Source organism: Strix aluco, chromosome 6 (genome assembly GCF_031877795.1).
Source record: "Strix aluco isolate bStrAlu1 chromosome 6, bStrAlu1.hap1, whole genome shotgun sequence".
NCBI classification, from domain to species: Eukaryota; Metazoa; Chordata; class Aves; order Strigiformes; family Strigidae; genus Strix; species Strix aluco.
Genome location: NC_133936.1, coordinates 2,483,230 through 2,500,560, shown reverse-complemented (window position 1 = coordinate 2,500,560; position 17,331 = coordinate 2,483,230). Strand labels below are relative to the sequence as shown.

Sequence of the window (17,331 nt, the reverse complement as noted above, 5' to 3'; positions counted from 1 at the left end):
TAAATGGCATTGCCCCACAGTCACTGCTACAATACTGGATATTATTATGCCTCATTCCAATCACCTAATTTAAATCAGGTTTGCTAGATCAACAGAAGCTTGTATTCCTCTGTCCTGATGGTTATTCTGACAAAATTAGCAGGCATTTTCAAACGGGATGCAATTTTCTGTGCAGTTCTCTTGCAAGTTCCTGCAAACAATTTCTCCCTTAGTGATATACACCACAACTGAAGGACATCACCTTCAGATTCTTTTACAGTGCTGTTCAATATATCTTATTTAGAAAGACACTAAAAAAGGCCAAAGTTACATGCAGGATGCAAGTACCACTTTTTCTGCTATGGAAATGCAGCTGTCTGGTGTGAAACACAGCAGATCTTTAGCAGCAGACAGCTCAGGGCTGGAAACGAAGCATGGAATCACCCATCAAAATTACAGAAGGTGTTTAAGAACCAAAAGTATTATTGTGGAAACAAAAAGTTGTACAGAATATAACATCTATGTACTGACATCAGAACATGGAAAGGGGAGGAGAGTGCTCTTAGGTCACCTACAGCTGCCAGCAAGTCTTTCAATTCTTACATTTGCTGCTTTGCTCCTTCAGCTCCAGATCTCAGGGAACAACTCTGACAAAACTATCACTGCTAGCTTTATTTTTATTTAAAACTGAACGAAAACTCACTACATTTTCTGTGATTTCTACTCAAGTCCACAATTTTATTGCTGAAAATTTAGTGTTCACTTGCTTAAGTGCTTTTATCTATATACGACACATACCAATAAATGGATCTTTACACACCTGCCTATATATGTTGTTATTTGTATATATATAATACCTAAACACATGCACACATACATTCTATACATTTGTCCTCACTGTGAAAACAAACTGCTATGCTCATTGTTACGTTTCACATCATTCACTTCTCAGGACTGTTAAAATGTCAATGATACATATTCATATCAAAATATCAGCAAGTATTGCCTACTGAAGTGGAATACTAATGGTTAATATTCCTTCAATATTTTTTAAAATTGCTTTATTGTGAAAATCTGTGTCTGTGACTCAGATTTCAAGCCACTGCTGGAATATTCTGCGAATACCAGCTTGACTTTCTAGGGGACAAATGTTTCAAAGGCATTAGGAAAATTCTGCTGTAGGCGACAGCCTGGCAGTTCTGATACAGGTTAGCACACCAGAACCAGATTGTTTTATCCACAGTACATAAATATGCATATGCTCAGCAGTTTTGAACTAAAAAGACAGAATGGTGCAAGATGACTAAGGTAGAGGAAGGTGTTGTTTTGCATGTAAATGGACCAACATTTCAAAGCAGAAAATATTTTCTTGTACTTAACTTTTTAAAATATTAAGTTCAATCAGTCCTACTTATCAAACAGTAACCACTCAGGGCAGGGGGTAAGGAAGGAAATAACATGTGACCTTCTCTAGATTTATTTAGAAGGTATATAATACAAGAACTATGAAATGGCAGCCTACTCACTCACCTAACCCCCACAGCATTCACATACAAAAACTCACCATTTTTTTTTTTCTAAAACTGCATTTAGTTTGTTTTTGGTGGCAGTCTTTCACTATGAAAAATAAATAAGCTAATCCTGGAGCCTGATCACTACAGAGGATCAGTATGTAAGGACCACAGGGCAGCCACACTGTAACCCCCTCACCCCCAAAAGTCAGAACTGTTACAGAAATTCTAGTTTTCTACAACCTCCCTGCCAGTTAGTGATATCTGTGTATTGTCTTGATCATTCATTCCCTTGTATTTCTTTTATAGTGCACCACTCTCTAGATCACGAGGTAGAGTTTGGAAGAATTTTAATAAGCCAAGGCCAGATCCCACATCAGGAATATCATTAAACACCAAGTCTGCAATTGCTTCTTGAAGACAACTACTTCAAGACTCAAGAGACTTTCTATCCATCCTTGCATCTGTTTGACTGAAAATTACACAGGAAATCTGTTGTGCCAGAGATTACATGGGCTTCTCTGTGTCAGCCCTTTGTGTGGATAAACTTACTGACATCATGGGTACTATATTTAACCTCCTGAGGTAATCAGTAGACCACCCGGACTTAACAAGCATTGTATCATTGAAAAAGGTCATATTTTAATACATATTTGTGTAATTATGTCTATTTTTAAACTACCATTATTAAGTTACTTCTCATTCTTTTTGTCATTCCTTTCTGTCTACTAGATTTTGCACAGGGAAGTTGGAAAAAAGAATAATCTTGTACTTTAGCATTTACAAGTCTCTCACCTAAACTAATCAAGTGTCCAAAATTTTCCTTTAGAGTGCAGTCTCCATCAAAAATCTAAAAAAGCACTGGTGACTATAAGATGTGAAATGTATGTCACCTATGATGTACAATCTGCAAGACACTAATATTCAACCTGAAAAATGCTGTAACAATCAAGAAGCCTTAAACATGAAAGCCATTTAGTCTGGGAGGAAAGCATTAACTGAAGAGCACAACATAAGCTTCGGAGCCCTAAAAATAAAGTAATTCTCGTTAGATAAGCTGTTACCAGCCTCTGTCGGGAGGCCCGCAAGCTATATTTGTATTTGCACTCCAGGGATCCAAACAACAGAGGAAACAGGTGTAGAAAATGTGTGTTATAGAAATACCACTAATAACAGAGAAGGGAATAAAAAAAGGGAGTTAGGTAAGGGTTTTCCCTCACCATACTGTTCTTACAAGGGCTTACTGTTATCCACCAAGAGGTGGGCGAGGGTCCTCTAAGGAGGTGGGGAATTACACGTTGCAGTAATCACATCAGGATGGTGCCAGCACAATTCTAAGACACTCATGCCTGCATGAACATTGCAGTAGGCCAGTATCTTGTATTTTTCCCCAGCAAACATTTACCAGATTGAGGCCCCATACAGGCTTGACTATACACGGTTTCTAGATCCCAGGTGCAAAGGTACTCATCAATACCAGGACTGAAATAGCTAAGGGGGTGTTCTCCCAATTTAGGGAACCTCAGTGGATCTGACTCGTTACAGTGTTAGAAGCATGTGAAGAAACCATTTTCAGGAACTCCAAACTGAATCTGTATGTCACTTAAGTTGGCACTGTAACATTGATTGAGCAAAGAAATATCTGCACTTGGAATACATGCCATACATCTCTGCAATTTCTGTAACTGTCGTGCAGCCTAGTAACTAAGACATGGCTTAGGTGTACAAGCAAAGGAAAAGACATGCTCTCCTAGGACTAAATATCTTTATTGCTCACTACTTGCCTTATTTTTTCTAAATAACATGCAGTAAGAGTGGCATATCATCTTAGAACTATGCAAAAGCCACATCACAAGAACTTCAGCTACATTCAAGGAAAAGAAAAGCTTACACAAGGAACTTGTGTATTTTTAATGGTCCAACTAAGCTTTCTCTTCATAAGCTGCAGGTGCAAAATTGACAGTTGAGGATATGAAACATAACAATGTGTTTCTCCTTTTAAAAAATTCAGGTGCAGTCTATACTGCAGACACGTGGGCAAACATCTCTCCCTCCTAATTGTTTTGGAACTACTAAGATTTATTAGCATCTGAAACTGAGGCGTGAGTAGAAGGCTGACTGTTCAAAATCTGATAAAGGCCTCCAACATGAATAGGATTTTGATGTGTTGCTGACAGAGGTGGCTATGAGAAGAGAGGTTGTTCCAGAAGTCCCTTTTCTGGTGCAGAGTCAGCATCCACAACAGCAGCCAGCCAGGCTGACCTGTTGGAACAGCTTAGCTACAGGGTGGTTCAACTGCGAGGATCTGCTGCCCAGACCTCTGCAGGGGGGGCAGGCAAATTTTGGTCAGATGTATAGAAAAATTGTGGCAAGAGGGAAAAAATTTTTGACCAAAAATTATGAAGTGAAGGGTTTGGTTAGACAGCAAGTGATTGCCTTAGAATTTTTTATCTATCTATCTATCTATCTATCTATCTATCTATCTATCTATCTTTGTATGTATAATTCTCTGATATCACAGCTGACCAACATTAAGCCAATCTTTTTTCTTCTGCATGAAAACAGGGTAGGAGCACATGCATCGTTAGCAAATGTGTCTTGGCTTAGGAATGAAAATTTACATCCGACAGGGAATTTAACTATTTAAACTACGGACAGTCCTTGGAACTGACAAGTTGCATAGCACTGAGGAGTAACACTCAGTGTCGGTGCATGGTAGACCTCTAGCCCCAAGACAGGGAACCATTAGCACCAAGTCACTGCACACAGGCTATAAAACCATCTATGGCTGCAGTGATCGGCTGAGTCTGAACCACCATGTCCGTGTCCCCACGTCCCAAAGCTGTGAGGGTGAGAGAACCTAAATACAGCAGTGTCATAGACTCACTGTTTTGTGATGATTCCTGAACACAGAGGCCAGTCAGTATCTAATGATGAATGGTTTCCTAATTCATTAGCAGCTGACTGAATTAACTCACTGGAAATATAAAAAACCCACAAACTGAAAAAAGCAGCTTCCCTTGATCCTGTTCTATGTAATCAGAAATGCTAGAAGCGATGCCTATGTATTTGTAAAAGTAATATGGTCATTTTTTAATACCACAGGTACATTTTCTTATTCTTTCTAGGTTATCCAGCTGAGACAAATATTTGCAAACATTATTTTTTTAAATGGGACTACCATACAACTGTGCAGGTTCTTTAGGAAAGGATACACGTTCTAACAAGATGAACTTGACTTTTTACTTTGTTGCTGCTTATACTCTTTCTTAAAGTATTAATAGAAAATATTAGATCATAATAAAGAATATACTTAGAGGCAATGCAATCAAAATGTGATGAGTATATCATCTCCAGTGTCTTATTTTCATGTTTATTTTTTGATACTGACAGGTTAATACAGGGTGAGTAGCAGCACAAGCCAGTAGCTGTATGGTATGTAAACCAAGCACTTAGTATACTGCCATGAGTCAAAAAGACTTTGCTGGAAGAAGAGGAAAGAAAGAGATATTGGTATGAAACCAAAATTCATTTCACGCTTCCTGATGTTTCTGGACAGAGAAGGAACTGTCATCTCATGACAAGCTTCTGTTTACTATTGCCCCTCACCCTCTTAGTGAGACTGCAATCACTGCTTTTTTCTGACAGGTCCAAGCAGCAAAATGAAATCCAAATAAATGTTAACCCGATGCTTGATGGTCTTTGGATATAGGACCGAGGTTTTCAGTATAGAACAGTGTTAGGAGACAAATCACCAAGGTGTTTTACTTCCCTCCTCATCTCAAATCTAGATAACACATTCAAGCAGCATGCAAAGTCACCACCCCACACTTCTTCAGATAGAATATTATTTGAACCCACAGGGAAATCAAATGTACGCTGACATTTTGTTTGCTTGCATTAGGTATATCTCCTCAAAACCATATACCAACTACTATTCTCACACAGAATATTTGCTTTCTTTGTCCATTCATGTCCTCACATGGTCACCTCTGTTAGTGTCCCACTGAATCAAGAGAGGATTCAAAGGGAGAAAAAGAAAACAAACCAACCCAAACTGAAAAAAAATATGAACAAGATGCCAAATATTTGTTAATTTTTTTCATGTTGAGATATCATGAAGCAAAGAGAAATCAGATGAACAAATGCATCTCAACCTAACTCTCCAACTAGTTGCAGAAAGTTAAAAATTAGTATAAAAAACAAAACCAAAACCACAAAACCCATTGAAGATATAAAATCACTGTGTAAAAGATACCGTATATTGCCACAAGAGATTTACACAAAATTATCAGGCAGCAGCAGCCTTGTTTTGTTTTCCTTCCCAACTGAGCCTGGTCATTGGCATGAAGGGTAGTTCTCCTCACATGACAGCATCTGTCACAGCCTCCACTGTTCTTTACTTAGGTCCTTTGAGAGTCTTAAAAGAAAACATTTATCAACAAGCTGATGTCAAACAGCCTAATTTATCTCTCCTGCTAATGTTCCCAAGACAGCAACAGGAGTTTTCACATATGCACTGACCAGAAAGAAGATACACCAAAGGAAAATTTCTTCAAGAATACAAAACCCGCTCTGATTGTATTGATCAGATTTCCTAATATGAGCTTACGGGGTAAACTTAGACACAGCACACAGATCTTTCATCTGTAACTCACAATTTCTAGTTTTCAGAATATTAATTTAAGTTAGTATAAACTAGGGAAGGAAGGGCAGGTTCTTTTCAAATCTTTTCTTCTTCCTTCTGTTTATAAGATAAATAAACTTTTATATTTTTAGAACAAAGGTACAAATATCAGCTGTAAATGCCAGTGAAAAACCATGACTCGCAGCCAGAATTTCAGTTCTAATCTTGTCTCCAAAACTTGTCCCTTTGGGCAAGCCTCTGCCTTACTACTATGCAGTAAAGATAACACAGATCATTTACCTTTTGACAGCCTTTTTCATTATTATTACCGTTGTTGCAAGTCATTAGCTTACAGCAACGACGGTGAGAGTTGCAGATGGTATCTTATGAGCAGATCGATCTGTAATTTAGAGCTGCAGACACCCAGCAGACAGAGGGAAGGAGGTGCAGTGGCAGACAGGTCTACCCCGCAGGAACAGAGGGCCTGGGGAGTGACGCGGGTGCGTGAGCAGCAGGCCATGCCTGTCCCCGTTAAAGCATTTGGTATGATAATGGTGAGATAAGGGCTACACCACGGCTTTTTGGTGCCTGCTGCTCCTTGGCATTGATGGGTCTTTTTCCTTCCAGTCCCTAAGGCAGGTTATTGTTGTGCTTATGTTGAAGAAAGAAATATCATTTCTTCTTGGTGGTCCACCTCAGATGCACGCACAAGAACTGTCCCACCTCAGGAGTCAAAATGCTGCCGGCTGTTATAACGTTGTCCAGTTTCCTCACTACCTGCCAATTTAATTTTGCCTTGACTTTTCAAACCTATCAATTTCAATATACATGTATTACTCCCCCAGCTTCTCACCGAACGCAGCAGAGCTTTACAGTGAATTTAGATGCACAGTTGTGATTTCTTATGGAACTGAGCTGAAACAATTCCTTGAGAATTCATAAGCCAGTCCAGGTTCACTTATATCCCACTCCACATTCAGATCATTTATTAAGTCTTCACACTAAGTCTATTATTTCTAACAAACCTTGGCAGCAGGAAAGATTCATGTGGCTTTGAACAGCGTTGCCAACTTTCCACATCAACCGAACAGCACCAGATAAATCGGTGGATAAACACAGCTATAACATAAAGGCGTTCACTGTCGTAAATCACGTGGGATGAAGGGACAGAGCTGAACCTGCTTCTTGCCTTCTGCAAAAACCATGATCAGTCCCTTAATTCTGCAATCATCTCTGCTGCCTTTTTCAGTTCAGCAATTGCACCGATATCACTGAAAGATGCTCATGCCCCATGTGACAACAGAAGGAATAAATCAAATACTTTGTGCTTAGGCCCAGTACCTTTTTTTCACCAAGGATGTGCTTTCTTCCAAAAAGAGAACAAACTATGAATAGAAAGGTGTGATTGGGATAACAGCCCTTTTAATTGTTTTTTGGTTTTTTTTTTTTGTGCAAAAGAAGAGTGCTACTATCAGTCTTCCTTATGGCATCTCGCCATTCCAAGTGTTTTTTGAATTTGTGCCGGGTTCATTTGTAAAGGTTCTAGTAAAATGGCATCATGCATGGCCACTTGATCCCTCTCCCTCTGAACCCCTCTGATTCCCCTATGTTGCAAACTAGCTCCCACAGTAAATGGAAGAGCAAACACGCTATTCAGAAGAGACACAGGCATCTAAAAGAATCGTCTAAGGGCAAGATCACAAAAGCTGCTATAAAAGATCAAGATTTAGATCAAAGCTCAATGAGTATGCTCAAGAAATACCATAATAACTAAATCTCTCCAGCAAAATACAGTTCATGTGTCTGTAGTCTTCTTGACCTGAAGGATGCTAAGTAATGGGCTGAAGTGCACGTGTCTAAATTTCAATGTTACAGACTTTAGCAAAGTGTAACCTGTGTCTGAGAGCCATTTTTTGTCTCTTTCACTCATTTAAATGTATCATATTTATAGGAAAGGTTACTAACACTTCCAACTGTAAAGCGAGGGGGGAAGATTGCAACATGCTTAGCGTTCCTACCTTACATTGCTGAAACGGTATCTCATATCCTGAAATACAATCTGCAGTAGTCCATAAAATATTAAGACCACTCACTAGTTGTGGCCAGTAATACTTTGCAGAAGCAGTTCCCAGTGGCAGAATGCTCTGTGAAAGGTCATTAACACAACACAAAGGTCGTTAACACAACAGCCACCATGAGAAATTCTTCTCTGGGCTATTATTAACGGTGCTAACCAGCCACAAGGAATCTGCCGTTGCTCCTGTTCCTCGGCTCATCAGCGGCACTAGACAATAAGATAACTGCTTCATTACTGAAGTCAATAAAGTGACATTTAATTGCAATAAGGAATGATACCATCACAAATAATATCCTCTAACTCATTTGGCGTTACGCCATTCTGTCCTAAGAGGAGTATCCTCAGTGGTATGATTTGCAGGAGCTCACAAGCGAACATAAACTTCTGCAAACTGAAGTCCTCCCGTTGACGTTCCCTCGGCGACATAAATGGAGATCTTACCTGAATAACCCACACCAGGGATAGAACAAAAAGGAAACAACCAGGAAAGTCCAAATTCTAAAACTCAAATTCAGCCCCTGGGAAGTTGTTTTCTTCACCCTTACATCACACAGCATTTTCAGCACTGGTATCACGCCATCAGGATAAAAATGACAAGCCCATCACTCCTCTTGTGTTGAGGTAAGCCATGGTCCTTCTGCTCGGCCACATGCCACAAGGGTTGGGGCTCCCCTCTGAGCCCCCCGGTCCCACGCGCACAGGCTCACTTAACCTCATCTATGGATCTTTCCACGTTGTCTCATTCCTCTGTCAAAAATTACTCGGGCTTCTTGATGCGTTTTTTCTCTACAATAAGGGAGAAAGGGGGAGGAAAATTTTATTTGTTAAATAGTTTTCATTTCAATGAGTCAAGGAAATGAGCTGAAAGTCTGCCAGAAAATGATTCCATGGGAGGCTGAACTACTGATGACTTCATGGGTCTTTTTATAAAGCACCATAATGATGGTGGATAGGCAGAAACAGCTGCAGAATTACCCTGGCTCTGGCAAAGACGCCCCGAGCACGGCAGCCTTCAGCGAGGCAACGGCCCCCGCAGTGGCCGGGCTGCTGCCTTGCAGCCACTGGCGACCAGATGCAAACTCTCATGTCTTTGCTACGTGGGACACGCTGGTTTTCAGGGAAGGAGACAACTCACCTTGAATTTGGGAATGTCTTCCGACAGACCTTGCTATACTCGAGCACGTTCTCAGCGCACGCTCGTTAGGGTTACTGAAGGATGGGATGGGTTAATGCAGCCATTCACTTCATAATCTGAAAATTAATCATCTACGGATTTAGCTGGCGCATGCTTCTCTTTCATCAGATTGCAAAGGACATGAATAAAAGCCTAAATATTAAGTCACTGGAAATCAAACAACTCCAGGACAATAACTGCCATCAATCAGTGGGGTGCAGGTGGCTCTGCACCCCCTCCTCCCTGTCCTGAGACTCACAGCCAGTTTTGGGCTGGATTCGGCCCACAGCAGGTCAAAAGTTTTGAAAATACACCATCAAAAATATCTTGCTGAAATGTACAGTAAAGATTTAAAAGCGATCTAACTCTTGCAGAAGTGTTTTTAGTCCACAGATTTCTGAGCAACAAACATGGAACAAATATTTTTGTTTGTTTAGTTTTTGAATTTTTTTGGCTTTGACACTGTAAAGCAAGTAATTAATTTTCAGGTTTGAATGGAGTCATTCCTGCAATGAAACTGTTGAAAGCTGGCAAAACCTGTCTGTTTAAAAACAACCCATCTCTTTCACCGTTTAAAAATACCAGAAAACATGTTGATTTCAAATTTACTAAAGAAGGACTTTTTTAAAAAAGCAGAAACAAGATAGACTAAAGCAAGACTAAAGATAGACTTTCACGGGCGAGTGCCTTCAGGACCTCCATCAGCCTGTCAACAGTGACGTGCATCTTCCAGGGAGGCCTCTGTTATTAGCCTAGTTTTAAAAGGTGTTTTATCTAATTGCCAGTGAAATCCACTGGCGTTAAGCAGCTACCTAGTGTTGGGGACTTGCGCCCCAAATGCCTAACTCGCACACTGGCAACTGATTTTAGCTCTAGAACCTTTACCCTTCAGAGGCGACGATGGTTTAAAGGTTTTCTTTCCTGGGCTGCTTATTGTGGACACTGAAGGCAATTCCCAGTTCTCTCCGTGTGGTTTGTGTGCTAGACCTGACCGCTGAGATGGTTCAGGTGACGGATGCTGCAGTGAGCCCAGCGAGACAAAAGAGGTTCCCGGGTGGTAACCGAGGGCAGGGGCACAAGCGGGGAGCAGCCGGGTGAGGAGGAAGCATCACAGGCACAGCAGAAAGCCAGCAAAATCCCCGTGAAATTGCTGTGTGACTGTCTTCGATAGAAGCTCATCCTAAGATATAAAAGCTAACTTGAGTAAGGGGTTACTGGTCTTCAAAACAGATCATTAAATTACTCCGTGACATTGTCAGCATTTATTTGGGCTAAGAGGGGACTGAGTTTTTAGTAGCCCATTCAACTGATGATTTAGAGGAAAGATGATGGTCTACAAAAACATGATTGGCACAGGAGAGACCAGACAGGGATAATTCTGTTTTTGTCATACAGAGCCAGCTGAAATCCATTAGGCTCCAGCTCTAGAGCAAAACCCAGGGGCTTTAAAAATCAGTTTCAAAAACTCCAGCATGAGCAGGATTTCCACCCCGAATGCTTAACAGAAAGACGAAAAGCTGAAAATGCAGCTGAACTGAAGAGCAAGCCCGTGCAATTCAAAGCTCATGTTTTAACAGATTAAGATAGGAGTTTGGGGAAGTTAATTGTGCTTTAACTTTCATTCATGTGAAATCAGAATAAACTGGTTTTATACATGAATACCTGAAGGACTGAAAAACTAGTTAACGTCAGGCTGAGTAAATTTGAAATTCAGTGTACGTTATCTCTACTCCAGATGATAAAAATGTTGGCTGCTACAGCTGCTTAAGACAACAACTTTTTTTAGGGGAAGACCAGTAGCAGTGGCTTTACGGAGTTGAAAGTCTTCCAGTTATAGAAACACTATTTCTGTGAAACTACAGGCTCAAATCCAAACTACAGGCAGAGGTTCAAAGCAGTTCTTCTTTGCTGATCACCACACAGCCCAAGTTCACGGCTGGCAGGAACCTCACCAAGTTTAAGGGAGGCAAACGTGCTGTCCTGCCCAAGGGGAGTGCAGGGGCAGTGGCACGGAGCTGGGCTCAGCACAGGGCAATGCCCCTCACCTCCCTCCCTCACCTCCCTTCCTCCCTCCGGTGGAGAGCAGGGGCTGCATCCTGAGCAGCTGAAATTCTGACTTTTTCAGAAACAGGAAAAACTGCCATTGTCCCCTGGCAGCAGGAAGAGCTGCGGGAGCAGGCACGACCCTGCAGTACCAGCACTGGGTTTGGTTTCTTTGGAACACCCTCGGGGAGCAATAAATTGCACAGCAAATAAAGTACTTGCTCAAGAGAAGCGGTCACCTCCTTTCCCAAAGTGCTGCAGCGCTTCCCTCATTATGGAAGTTAATTTATTAAGGCGCACAGCAAGCGGGACAGCATCCCTTACCTACCGCTTGATGGAGGGAACAAACACAGCACAGAGCTGCCGGGAGCCCCTTCCCTCCCCGCCACAGTGTTCTCCTTCAGAAGCTATTGGTGAGCTAAAAATGTCAAATGTCAGGTTAAAACATCTATTATTTTTAACATTTTCCCATGATTAATAATTTATGCTTCCAGTTGTTGCTCTTCAAGTGCTGCTGCAACTGCTCACCCCCATCCAGGCCCTTGCAATCTGCTGATACCTCCGCAGTATCTTTGATCACTGAGCTTATGCATCACCTTTCCTTTTAATAATGGACTGATGATTCAGCTTATCCATCCATCAATTTGACTCAAAAAATAAGATCCGGCCTATTACCAATGACTGCAGCAAAGATCAAGATTTATGAATTTGTTGTACGGCTTAAACTCAGCTGCACTTTTCTAATGTGGGTGATGGGCACGTTGAGACAAATTTGATTTTTTTTTTTTTTTTTTGAGGTAGAATTTTAAGACTCCTAACCCATCGCTCCTTGCTTGTTTTCACGCTGTGTTGCCTGCAGAGAAAATTTGAGGCCAGCGGCCTGCAGAAAGCGGGGCCAAGGCAGCAGCTCTGTGGGGCAGCGGGCTCCCCCGTTGAACGCGAGGGCAGGGCACCCAGGGCACGCGGGCGGCCGCCACGTTAGCCGTGACGCAGCGTTACAGCTTTTGCCTCGTGAGCTCATCCCACATCTAATGGAGAACGTGGCCTTTGACTCCAGTTCCGGAGCCGTCAGCTCTTACACGCACTTTGTGCACAGCAGCACCTCACGGTAAAACCCACAGCAACGCTCGGTTCCATCAAGTTTTTGCTTTCTACTTGATTACAGTTTGCCACGGACTTAGCAGTAAGAGTTTGCTAAAACCTCTGAACAACGCAGCGGTACAAGAAACTTACTGCTGCAAAGATATTGAGGTATTAACCCTTATGATAGAGACCACCCTCATGCTTAATGACACAGGGTCACGGCAATTAAAAATCCATTAAGTCCGCATCAGAGCCCGTCCTGATCTGCAGGTTGAGAGTGGATGAAGCCTTGCCAGGTCCTGCTCAAGGGCAGCACTGAGGAGTGGTTTGTTAGCAAGGGCGAGGGCTCTGGGACGAGTCAGGATTCGGTTTAACTACAGAATCAAATGCCAGGGCTTTAGGGTGGATTCACTCAAAACGCTCTATTTGGATTCCCAGTTTGGAGACAATTTGCAGACTTTGCCCCTGGTTTGGTCACAAGAACTAAATCACAGTTTAGTGGCATTTTATTAGTGTGTGTTTGAATGGTGAGAACTGACCAAACCATTTAATGGTTCGGATGTCCCTCACCTGCAGCTACATCATCTCCTTAAACGCCACCCCCAGCCTAAACTGGGGGGACCGGGGCTTTCCTAAGGACACGGACAGGTGCAGCCTTCGCAAGCTGAGCATTAGCAAGTTTTCCTCCCAGCATTGCCCAGCCTCTGCCCTGGGGACCAGCTGCTCCAGACAGCGGGACCGGACTCAGCCCACTTTGTTGTACCACTGTTGTCCCAGACACTTTCTGCTTTTCCCTCTGAAAGACCCAGTCACTAAGGAAACCAACAGCGTTTGCCCAGGCGAGGCTTAGTAACAGTTAAGCGCAAAGTAAGTTTATATGTGCCACAGTTTGGGGAATAAGGCAGTTTATGTGACACATCCTACCACACAGATGGCACGACTCAAACCCACATCTCCAGTAATCTGGTCCTATTTTTCCCCCCGTTCTCCTCTGCGAAAGAGGGGATCTGTCCAGACAGGCTCGCACACGAGGACACCGAGTGACACCTCGGCAGCTGGGGAACCCGCGGCCTGCTGCCAGCGCTGGGGAGGGGGGTCTGCTCCGGGTGTTCCCTGTGCAGGACAGCCGTGCTGCTCCCCAACTCTGTGGGTCAGCTCCCTGCTGCAACACACCTCCCTCGCGCCCGGCCCCCGTCACTGCAAACCTTACCTAAACAACAGGGCTCCTCCCAAGGCTTCTTCCTTAATTCTACCAAATTCACGTTCATGGTTTATCATGCCTGTGAATCCTGAAAAAGAGAGAGACCTGAAGCAGATGGAGGTATTTTACTGGGTGAAGGTTGGGCTACCTCAGATTTTAAAATTAAAAAACACAGCGCTGAGGGATCTGGTGGAGTTAAGAACGGTCAGTGTGAGGTGAATGGTTGGACTAGAGGATCTTCAAGGGCTTTTCCAGCCTCAATGATTCTGTGATTCTGTAAAAAGAGGGTTTTGAAATTTCCCACCTACAGAGAATTTCCTTCCTCTCCCAACACACCATGCAGCTCCGTGCTTTGGGTTCCTCGCTACCGGTGGGTGAATTAATGCAAGAATTCAGATCTTGTTCCTGTTGAAGTCTACGATGATCCGTGTCACCCCAACAACTGCAGCCCATGCCCTTTACCCAGTACTTTCCTTACAGCAATGACAGCCTCTGCCGGGTCCCCAGTTTGCTGCTGGTGCTTTCAGCGGTTAACAGCACCTGTTATGGCTGATAAATTGCCATAAAAAAAGCTTTTATGGCTAATAAATTCCCATTAAAAAGGCCACAGGCTTTCCATCCACCCAACAGCGCGGGGTCTCAGTCTCAGAGCTTGTCTGGTCTCGTCGCTGTAACTACACTAACGACCATTACGTTGTGATTAGACATCAAAACATTCGGTTTACACATTCCTAGCTCCACATAAGTTTTTTTTTCTTGTTTGCCCAAAGCGAGATGCAGAGTGCAACGCTGTGCTGGAGTGGGGCCACTCAGCCTGTGTCTCAGTTTAGCAGCGAGTCACTATCTGGGCACAGGCATCATCTAAATTAATCAAAATTATATTGCATATGAAAACAGGCTCGGGTGCTAAACCAGCACTAGAGCCACAAAGGGACACTGACCCTCCCAACATCTCCAGTTCCTTCAGTCCCACGTCCGTCCTACCCTCCTTCTGCTCCTCACCACCTATTTCTACCCCTTGACAGTGCCAAAACCAGCTGCTCAAGCAGCCCAAACCACACTGATTTAGCTCTAAGTTATTCAGGTTACAAATAAAAGTAGTTTTATGACAGTGAGGCCCCCAAGCCCCATGCAAACATTTGTGGTGCTGCAAGGGAGGGAGAGGGGAAGGGGATTTCTTTTGGTGGCAGCGCAGGCTTAAAGTGTTTGATCACCTTGGATATAGCAAAATTCCCTTTTAAAAAAAAAGCTTTTTGCTTGAAGTATTTGCTAATAAAAAGGAGGATCCTGCCCCCATCTGGCTTCCCTGGAAGGAAGCAGCCCAAGGAGAGAAAACCTTCGCAGCGGCTTCAGAAGGGGAGTACTGAGCAGGAGGTGAAAGCTGACTCCTGAGCCACTCTCCACGCTCAGAAACGGGTAATAATTCAGGTTTTGGAGCGAGGTTTGACTGGCAGAAAAGCAGAGATAATTATAAATTTTCTGGAGCAGCTCCAGTCATGCTATCGTTTGTTAGAGGGGTGCAGATGGGTCCAACTGTGCCGCACGAATGGAAATACACAGGCCTCACCATCTGCTGCCAATGTGGGAAGGGAACCATAGTCCCCTCAGTAAACCTGTACCCACCACCAAAAACCAGAAAAACAATAGTTTTATTTGCTTTGCCTCTATAAATCTCTACCACATCACCTATTCTGTATTACACTTCCAGGCAGAAACGGCTTTTGAAAAAAATTACTCGGCCTGCAAAGCTGAGCTGTCTCTCCCCAAGGGCCATGAGGAGGAAGGGGGAGGAGAAACCCATTGGTCAAAATCTGGACGAATCTCTTGCTTTCAGAAAAGCAGAAATAAGGGTTTAATTTTAAATCTCAAAATTAGCTGGAGCCCAGCTACCCTCCAAATACCTTCCCCCTCTCCCTGCCCCAGCCGCCCTCTGTCCTGGACTTGGGCTCAGCGTGAAATAGCAGCTATCGCTGCTGGCTGGCTGGCAAAGACCACGAGTAAAAATGAGATTTTCCCACTATATCTTAGTTAAGAGCTACCTAACTTACCAACACACACATTTTTTGCATTATCCCAGGATTCTCCTTAAATGCACCAGGAAAGGTATGAATTAATGGTCTGAACACAGAGGAAAATCTGCTCTGCCTGGGTTCAGGCTGCTCTTGTCTGTAGGATGGTGAAGAGGGGCTGTTCCTCTCTGCAGCAGTTCACCTTTAAGGTAAATACTTCACCTTTAAGTCCAATACTAATGAAAATGGGGTTTGGCTACAGCAGTTTATCAGCACACGTATCACTAAAGGATTCTTCATACAAGACATGCAGAGGGTGAGGGGATGCTGGCATTCGCCATCCGCAGCTGGATTTGGCTTGCTGCTGCCCGAACCAGAAAAAACACAGATCTTGTATCAAAAAATGTCCCTATCAGACCACTTGAAGGCCACTTTATCTCTACATATGACATACATTATAAAAGGAATACAAAAGGGGTAACTTCAAAAATCCGTTAGCCAAAAACTGTGCACTTCTGAGTTTCTGTCTGCGGCAGATGAAAAGCTTCAGAGTGGCTAATGCATTTTGTGTACAATCAGTTGTTTTAGCCACTTTGTCTCTTGCATAAATAAGCAGGTTCCTATTTTATGCCGAGGTCTGGAGGTGATCAGCAGCGTAGGTGTGTGGAGAAGGAAGGTACGTGGATATCTGAGCTCCTCTAAAAGAAGATCTTGGTGGTCTTACCTGCTCTCACCACGCAGCAGGCCAACGGTTACTGGTGAGAGCCCCCGCCCCATGCAGCAAAGACCCTCCACGACCCATCGGCGCGTGGAGGAATCACTACAGGCTCTTTCGTGGCATCTTGCACACCGCTAGTCGTGAACAAGTACAGGCATGATACAAGGATCGGTGACAATTTATTACTTTATGAACTCACAGCAGGTTTGATTTCTCTCATGCCCCTGGCTGACACATGCAAGAGCTGCTCTGTGGAGAGAGAAAATTTACAGTTTAAAAATGTGCTTTGGAAAGCAGCTTTCGCTTCTTCCGTTAACACGCTCTTAAGAAACTAATAATTCCCCTCACTTTGTTTCTCGAGGCATGTTTTACGAAAGTCTGGATGAAAAGCAAGATAATGAAAGTTCTTACAAAGATTCGTGTATCGAGTAAAGTTCCAGACTTCCCTTCATTTATCAGCCAGGCTATTGGCTGCTGTGTCCATAGTGTAATACAGCCCCTGGGGCATCTTGGAGCAGAAGAGATTTGACACACACCAATACTGCTTCTAGGGACAGGCTACCAACAACGGCAACCTGTACTCAAATATGTTGTCAAATATATTAAAAGCCTTTCAAAAAAAATAAACACTCCTCAACCAACCAAGCAATTGGATTATTTGTTGCTCAGCACACTGTAGACAACTGAGTCTTTCCTAAAAGCACAAGAAAAGCCGTATCGCAACAGCAGGGGAGGACTCGGGGACTTGCACAGCCTCGCCGAGGCAGCATCACCCCGGCCACCATCGCAGCAGGATGAGACCGAACGTGAGCCCATCATTACCCACGGGTTTAAAAACAGTGCTCAGGTACTGCTGTGAGCAGTAGCACTACACCGGCAAAACACAGTACGCTGAACAAATTTAGAATT

General features: G+C 43.2%; 1 protein-coding gene across 1 annotated transcript in view; it reads right to left on the bottom strand.

Annotated features, from left to right (window-relative positions):
- NEB (nebulin) overlaps positions 1-17,331 on the bottom strand; it is a 157,666-nt gene that overhangs the window by 133,482 nt on the left and 6,853 nt on the right. Inside the window, exons 2-4 of the mRNA XM_074828481.1 lie at positions 15,744-16,671; positions 9,330-13,783; positions 8,636-8,980 (exon numbers count right to left, since the gene is read on the bottom strand). The gene's annotated coding sequence lies outside the window, so the exon portion shown is untranslated. The remainder of the gene's footprint in view (positions 1-8,635; positions 8,981-9,329; positions 13,784-15,743; positions 16,672-17,331) is intronic.